An 8,627-nucleotide genomic window follows, 5' to 3' on the forward strand; every position below is an offset into this window, starting at 1 on the left:
AAGCACTTTGGCTAACGAGAGTTGTTTTTTAAAATGTGCTATATAAATAAATGTGACTTGTAAAGGCAGCTCGATTTGTTACTAACACCTATGAGAGGGAAGCGAGTGTCACCAAACTTCTGAATTTTCTGGGGTGGAACCCTCTCCAAGACTCACCGTTTGACCTGTTTTTACAAAATGTTAAATGGTCAGCTCGACATAGACTACAAGACCTACACCAAACCCAAACCAATTAGGAGCAGACGAGGGCATTCGAGCCAATTTGTGATCCCAGCTACAAAGACAGATGTATACAGCAATTTGTTCTTCCCCTGCACAATTAAAGCATGGAATAATCTCCACCCAACTATAGTTACCCAACCAGATGCAACTAAATTTAAAGTAGCTCTTTCTTCCCAATAACCCTTTCTGGCTTAAGCCCTCCCTTCACCACCTCCAGTTTAAATTCCATTTGGAATATTTTGGAGGACCAAGAAACCAAGAACCAAGAAGATTTGACTTGACAGGTTTGGAGGGATATGGACCAGGCGCAGGCAGGTGGGACTAGTGTATATGGGGCATGTTGGCCGGTGTGGGCAAGTTGGGCTGAAGGGCCTGTTTCCACACTGTATCACTCTATGAGATGCTGAACTCCCATAAAATTATCTGCTGTTCTCTGGGTAATTGATGCAGGATGGGGACTCCAGGATACTAACTCAATGACAATGAGCTGCTGAGGTGCGTAGATGCTTATAATGCAATGACATTGATATCTCAGGACTTTATGGTAGGATCAATTCCATATTGAGGGGGAGAAACATAGAAAAATAGGAGAAGGAGGCCATTCGGTTCTTCGAGCCAGCACCACCATTCAATATGATCATGGCTGATCATCCAGAATCAGTACCCCGTTCCTGCTTTCTCCCCATATCCCTAGATTCCATTAGCCCAAAGAGCTAAACCTAAAGGGCCTGTCCCACTTGGCTGTAATTTACGCGTAATTTACGCGACCATTTACATGTCACGGCGCACGACGCGCGCGCCTTGACATGCACGTGATGCGCGCATGGTGCACGTGATGCGCGCACGGTGCGTGATGGCATAGGCAGTGACGTGCGGCCACACGCGGCGTCCCAGGATTTTGTGATGTACAAAATCTTTGCGTGCCAACTGCGTGACGCGCAAATGATAGGTATGTTACAATACTTACCTTCAGCGGCGCTGCAATTCTGCCACTGGCCGTGTGCGCAATTGTGGCGCGTTTGGGGGGGGGGGGGGCGGGGTTAAAACGCGTTTTTTTTCCTACCTTGTCCTGTATTATATTTTGTTGGAGTGCAAGATTTTGCCGAAGAATCGTTCGGACGGCCGTTCTGTGTGTTTAAAAAAAAAATTCGCCCGACAAGTTAATCGCTGGAGTGATTTTAAAATCAGCTTCTGAAGCCGTCAACGCCGACAACGGGGCCGGATTTTAAGTAGGGGACAGGTAAAAGAAAGTAGTTGATTTTTATGTATAAAAGTGTTTCTTAAGATGCATTTAATTCACATTTTAAGTTGCAAAACGGTGATTTAGTCCCCGAACGAACCAGCAGTGTATTTGCTGCCGATATGGGGGACTAAATCACTGCAAACCGCAACATTCCAAATGGTCGCGTTCCAGAAAAACCCACTCGCGTTGATTTAAATGGCCATTAATTTACAGGTATTAAACATTAAATTCCTTCCATTTGGCCTATAAACCCATGACAATGAGATTTTAAAATTATGTTATATTGTGAATTCTTGTGTGAATGTTATTTGGACACTTAGGCTATTTAAAAATGTTAATCTATTCTTAAGAAATGGATAGATGTTTAGATCTAGTAATTGAATTTTGTAATTAGCTACAATTAGGTAACTAACTAATTATATGCTTTAATTTCAAGTCATCTAAGTAAGATTGTTACATATTTGTTTCAGAATGCTTCACTCTATAATAACTGAAAATTTATTTCAGTTCTCTTAATTTTTAAGAAAGTTATGGGCTTTTGACTGTCCTCGATCACAGCATTTGTGTTACGTCAATGGAAAAGCAATAGGGAACAAGATGCTAAGAGTATGAAAATGGCCATAACTTTTTTAACACTGAAGATATGAAAGTGAATTAGGTGTCAAATTAAACTTCTTTTTATGCTTTATCTGATGGGATAAATTACAGACTTGATTTTTTAAATCTCAAAATTTTGTAAGGTTGCTACAAATGACGGCCAAGTGGGACAGGCCCTTAACTCTCTTGAAAACATCCAGTGAATTGGCCTCTACTGCCTTCTGTGGCAGAGAATTCCACAGATTCACAACTCTCTGGGTGAAAACATTTTTCCCATATCAATCCTGAATGGACAACCCCTTATCCTTAAACTGTGTGACCACTGGTTCTGGACTCTCCCCGAACACTGGCTTTATGGAACATTTTACTGCATCTAGCCTGTCCAATCCCCTGAAGGATTTTATATGTTTCTGTAATAAATAAGGGAGGGTGTTTGGTGACGCAAAGACCGCTCCCTCCATAACTCCCTTGTCAATTCTTCCCTTCCCTCTCGTACCACCCCCTCCCCGGGCACTTTCCCTTGCAACCGCAAGAGATGCAACACTTGTCCCTTTACCTCCCCCCTCGACTCCGTTCAAGGACCCAAGCAGTCGTTCCAGGTGCGACAGAGGTTTACCTGCATCTCCTCCAACCTCATCTATTGCATCCGCTGCTCTAGACGTCAGCAGATCTACATCAGTGAGACCAAGCGGAGGTTGGGCGATCGATTCGCCGAACACCTCCACTCGGTCCGCAATAACCAAGCTGACCTCCCGGTGGCTCAGCACTTCAACTCCCCCTCCCATTCCCAATCCGACCTCTCTGTCCTGGGTCTCCTCCATGGCCACAGCGAGCAGCACCGGAAATTGGAGGAACAGCACCTCATATTCCGCTTGGGGAGTCTGCATTCTGGGGGCATGAACATTGAATTCTCCCAATTTTGTTAGTCCTTGCTGTCTCCTCCCCTTCCCCAGCCCTCCTGCTGTCTCCTCCCATCCCTCAGCCTTCGGGCTCCTCCTCCTTTTTCCTTTCTTCACCCCCCACCCCCCATCAGTCTGAAGAAGGGTTTCGGCCCGAAACGTTGCCTATTTCCTTCGCTCCATAGATGCTGCTGCACCCGCTGAGTTTCTCCAGCATTTTTGTGTACCTTCGGTTTTCCAGCATCTGCAGTTCCTTCTTGAACACCGTTGGCCACTTGCCGCTCGCGGAGCGGCCGTTGCAGCCCCGCCCATCACGTGACTGGGGTTGGTTGGTCGAAGCGACCTCCCTTGCCGTCCCACCCCCGTCACGTGGCGAGTGGGAGGCGGGCGTGGGGCCGTCGAAGCCCCGTCACGTGACCACGGCGGCACAGGGTGGGTCGGACGGTCACCGTTGCTGTCCCCGTCACGTGGCGACCCCGGGAGCGGCCGTAGCTGCTCCTTCCCGCCCCCCCCCCCCAAATGCTGCATGACGATTGGAGCGGGGTTGGGTTGGTTGGTCAAGTGCAAAAGTGCCTCGCTTGGAGCGTCTCCCTCCCTCGCAGCGGGGAGCGCGGTCGGGCTGGTCATGCGCCGCGGGGGTCGGACTAGTGTGTCGAGCGGGAGCCGGGCCGCTGCTGCCCCCGTCACGTGTCGAGCGGGAGCCGGGCCGCTGCTGCCCCCTCCCCCCCGTCACGTGTCGAGCGGGAGCCGGGCCGCTGCTGCCCCCTCACCCCGTCACGTGGCGAGCGGGAGCCGGGCCGCTGCTGCCCCCTCACCCCGTCACGTGGCGAGCGGGAGCCGGGCCGCTGTGGGCGTCACGAAGACAAACACAAAATGCCGGAGTAACTCAGAGGGACGGGCAGCGTCTGTGGAGAGAAGCTTGAAAGGGTTCAGTGAAGATATATGAGGATGTTGCCAGGACTAGAGGGTGTGAGCTACAGGGAGAGGTTGAGTAGGTTGTGTCTCTATTCCCTGGAGCGCAGGAGGATGAGGGGGTGCATCGTCTCATAGAGCAGTGGTTCTTAACCTGGGGTCATGACCCCCATGGGGGTCGTTTGGGGTTATTCTGGGGGTCATGAAGGGGTCTTAAATAACATCAATGTGTTGAGCCCATTTATAGGAACCTAACAAAGGTACATACCACTCACAGTATTTTGTTCACGCATATGGTTACGTATTGGGAGGTTTCACAGCAGTCGGGTCACGACCCATGACCCGTACTGTTGCTACGCTACTCCAAGTGGAGTACACGCGATGAACTGCAGGTAGGCACTTACCATTGTTTCCAGAGTAGCGGGCCCGTTAAAACCCGCTGAAATTGTCAATTTTTGCGCTTTAATTAATTATGGAAATCGGGATAAGCGTGAGAGACATTTAGCCTACTTCAGAATTCCAAAAGTGAGGAGAAATGACGGTAGATAAAAACGAGAGCTGAAGGGACAACAACAGCCAGAGTGCTTGGCGAACATTGGCCGTTTGCTCACTGCATTTCATCAACAGAAAGGCATTATTTGTGTTTTTTCTTGATTCCTTTGGTATCTAAAAATTCTCAGAAGTGATAAATCTGGCTGTAATTATCGCCCATGGTTCTCAAGTGGGTTTTTACATACAAAATGAAAACGCATCTGAAGAAAGATTTACAGCCAGATTTATCACTTCTGAGAATTTTTAGATACCAAAGGAATCAAGAAAAAACACAAATAATGCCTTACTGTTGATGAAATGCAGTGAGCAAACGCGAGAATTTCCTATATTTTCAATGTTTACCAAGCACTTTAGCTGCTGTAGTCCCTTCAGTTCTCGCTTCTCTATACCTTCATTTCGCTTTACGTTTGGAATTCTAAAGTTGGGTACATGTCTCTCACACTTACCCCGTCTCCCACAATTTTTTCAGCGCAAAAATTCAACATTTTGGCGGTTTTTAACAGGTAGGAAAGTACGCGTTTCTAGCATTAATAACATATACCGGAAGTGACGGATGTCTTCCAGTTGGATTTAGCGACTCCGTGCGTCGAGCCCTATGACCCAGTGACCTTCCGTGCAACCACCCTATACGCACATGAACTGTGTGTGTTGTGAACCATGTCTGCCAAGAAGCGCACGTATGCGAGGAGGAGTCCGTGTACCATTTGTACATGCAGTGTGTGAGGTTGCAGCCCCTGTTCGAGTTTTGGCTCCACTTTAGTCCAACGCTACTGATTTTTGGGCACCCGGTTAGGTATGTTGCAAAACTTACCTTCAGCGGCGCTGCAGTTCTGTCACTGCCCGTGTGCGCGACTTTGGCGTCTTTGAGAGGGAGGCGGGTTTAAAATGCCGTTTCCTCCAGGCTGTTTGAATCGATGTTCATCACCCTGTTTAATTGCTCAAGAAAAATCGCTCCGACTGCCCTTCTCTGCACTTATTTTTAAACTAAGTTGGATAATTTAATTGTTATAGAAAATTAAAAATCATCTTCTAAAGCCGTGAACGCCAACAACGGGACGGGTCTCACCTAGGGGACAAGGCAAGGTAGGCTGTTTATTTTTACATTAAAAAAGTACTTCTACAGATGCCTTTAATCAAAATTTTAAGTTGCGAGAAAGTGATTTGGAGCCCATCCGAACCGGCAGTATTTTTCCTGCCGACATGGGCTTCAAATTCACCACAACCGCAACGTTCCAAATCATCGCGTTCCACAAAATCCCACTCGCAAGATGATTTAAATGGCCATTAATTTACAGCAATTAAACATTAAATTCCTTCCATTTGGCCTATAAATTGAGATTTAAAAATCATGTTATATTGTGAATTCTTGTGTGAATGTTATTTGGACATTTAGGCTATTTAAAATTGTAAATCTTTTCTTAAGAAATGGATAGATGTTTAGATCTAGTAATTGAATTTTGTAATTAGCTACAATTGGGTAACTAACTAATTTTATGCTTTAATTTCAGAACGATATACTACTTTGTATGTTGATTTTGTTTTTGAATTAAGTATTTGTAAAAAAAAAAATCGCACGTATAGTGAAGCATTTCTCAAGTTCAGCTTTTACAAGCATTGTTCAAAAATCCATGGTCAAGCCTCAATGTGTTATCTGTGCCAAGGTTTTGAGCCATAAGAGCATGAGGCCCAGCAAACTGAAGATCCATTTGGAGTCTTGTCACAGCGACCTAATGGGGAAGGGCGTGGACTATTTCAAACAAAAAGAAGCCGCACTCAAGGCTTCCCGCATCAATTCGACGGATCACTGCACTCGTCAAATTGGTGTGTGACCCCTTCTTCAGTCCCTGGTCACGTGTCGCACATGGACGCCCCATCCCACTTTGACCACGTGACATGCCTGGAATGTGTCACACGGGAGTGGGTTGATTGGTCACGTGACGAGTCTGGAGAGTCCGTTGGTCTCCCTGTTACGTGCCTTTTAAACATGGACGGGGTTCTTGTCTGTCTCTCAAGCTGGAATCCGACAGTATTTAGTTTATAGATACAGCGCAGAATCAGGCCCTTCGGCCCAACATGTGTAGGAAAGAACTGCAGATGCTGGTTTAAATCAAAGGTGGATACAAAATGCTGGAGTAACAGCAGGACAGGCAGCATCTCTGGAGAGATGGAATGGGTGATCTTTCGGGTTGAAACCAGTATGAAAAAAGGGAATCGACCTGAAACGTCACCCATTCCTTCTCTCCAGAGATGCAGTCTGTCCCGCTGAGTTACTCCAGCATTTTGTATCTACCTTCGGCCCAATAAATCCACGCCGACCAACGATCCCAGCCCACTAACGCTATCCCACACGCACTAAGGCCAATTTACCATTTTACCGTAGCAAATTAACCTACAAACCTGTAGATTTTTGGAGTGTAGGAGGAAACCAATACAACTGGAGAAAACCCACGCAGGTCACGGGGAGAATGTACAAACTCCGTACGGACAGCTCCCGAGGTCAGGATGGAACCCGGGTCTCTGGTGCTGTGAGGCAACAACTTTACCGCTGCACCACCGTGCTGGTCTTTTGTCCAAGATCGAGTGGTGTATCTGTTCTCATCGGTTTGCCGTGTCAGAGGTGTATCCTTGCTGCTTTGGGGACCAACATAACACTTCTTTCCAGCTCAACATTTCGCTCGGTCCAGGATGGTTGTGGAGTTCGGCAGGAGGACAGGGGACTGGGAATATCATTCAAGTGACGGTGAAGGACCTCATCGTGTGGAGCCCCCTTCTCAGGTTGACTTCTTCATCGGAATGGTTCTGCTGGAGACGTGTAACATGGAGGCCAAGGACATCTACTGCCCCCAAGACTTCCTAGGAAATAGATATTTTTAATGTTAACTTCAAGCACCAGGTGGGATGGCAGAAAATGCTGCAAGACTTCCGGGAGAAGGGGAATGAATCTTCGCTGTCACTGGTGAAGGTACAGCCCCTCTTCACCCTTCCCATCCAGAAGCAACCAGGGCCGGCCTTAAGCCGAATTGACTGATTTCTCCCAATTGGGCCCCGCGCCTAAGGGGGGCTCCGGGTTAATTTTCCGTATTTCGTACGGAAATACAAATTAGCCTTGTTAAATAAAGATTAAAAAAACATTTGCCATATGGATTATTTTACAAAAAAACATGGATAGCAACTGCTGCACGGCCATCAGACACAAACGATTTGTTAACTACTACTGTAGCACTTGTTAACAGCCAGTAGTTAACAAGTAGTCATACAATGTGTCATCAATGCATCGATCCACATTCCTCAGTAAATGTAATTGTGTTTTGAACAAGTATTAATGATGAAGGGTTTGATTGATGGCTTCTTCTTGGTGAGCTTCTTGGTGTGCAGCAGGTTAGTCATTCAATTTACCTACCGACCCATGTTGTGTCTCTGTCTTTCTCTCTCTCCCTCCCTCTCTCTCTCTCGCGATCTCTCTCTCCCACTAACCATCTCGTCTCTCTCTAGCTCTCTCGGCATTCCCGGAATCATTGACGTTTTGCGGTAGACAAAAATGCTGGAGAAACTCAGCGGGTGAGGCAGCATCTATGGAGCGAAGGAAATAGGCTACGTCGAAACCCTTCTTCAGACCCGGCCCGAAACATTGGCTATTTCCTTCGTTCCATAGATGCTGCCTCACCCGCTGAGTTTCTCCAGCACTTTTGTCTACCGCCGATTTTCCAGCATCTGCAGTTCCTTGTGGTGACGGCTGTATCTGCGGTTCCTTTCTGTTGGTGAGGGGGGGGGGGGAAGAGTCCTGGCCCGTGGCCGCTCCTGATAAGTGATATGTTCCCTCCCCGGGAGCTGCCTTGCCCGCTGAGTTCCTCCAGCACTCTGTGTTTTTTATTTGGCTCTGAAGTTGAAGGTGGACCCCCCTGTGTCTACTTTCAACTCCCTGTCTGTGGTGGCTCAGGGGGACGGGCAGGGGCTCTGGGGAGAGGGTTGCGTTTCAGTTTGAGACCCTTCTTCAGACAATCACAAGTACTCTCACCGACGAGAGTTCAGTTCAGTCTGAAGAAGGGTCTTCTCTCCAGAGTCGCTGCGCTGCCTGTCCTGCTGAGCTACTCCAGCTTTTGTCTATCTTCAATTTCAGGGTTAGATAACATTTCTCATGGGAGGCTTATAGCGTCTACTCCCAACCTGTACATCTTTGGAGTGTGGAAGGAAACTGAAGTTCT

The sequence above is a fragment of the Amblyraja radiata genome, chromosome 30 (genome assembly GCF_010909765.2).
Source record: "Amblyraja radiata isolate CabotCenter1 chromosome 30, sAmbRad1.1.pri, whole genome shotgun sequence".
In the NCBI taxonomy this organism is placed as follows: Eukaryota; Metazoa; Chordata; class Chondrichthyes; order Rajiformes; family Rajidae; genus Amblyraja; species Amblyraja radiata.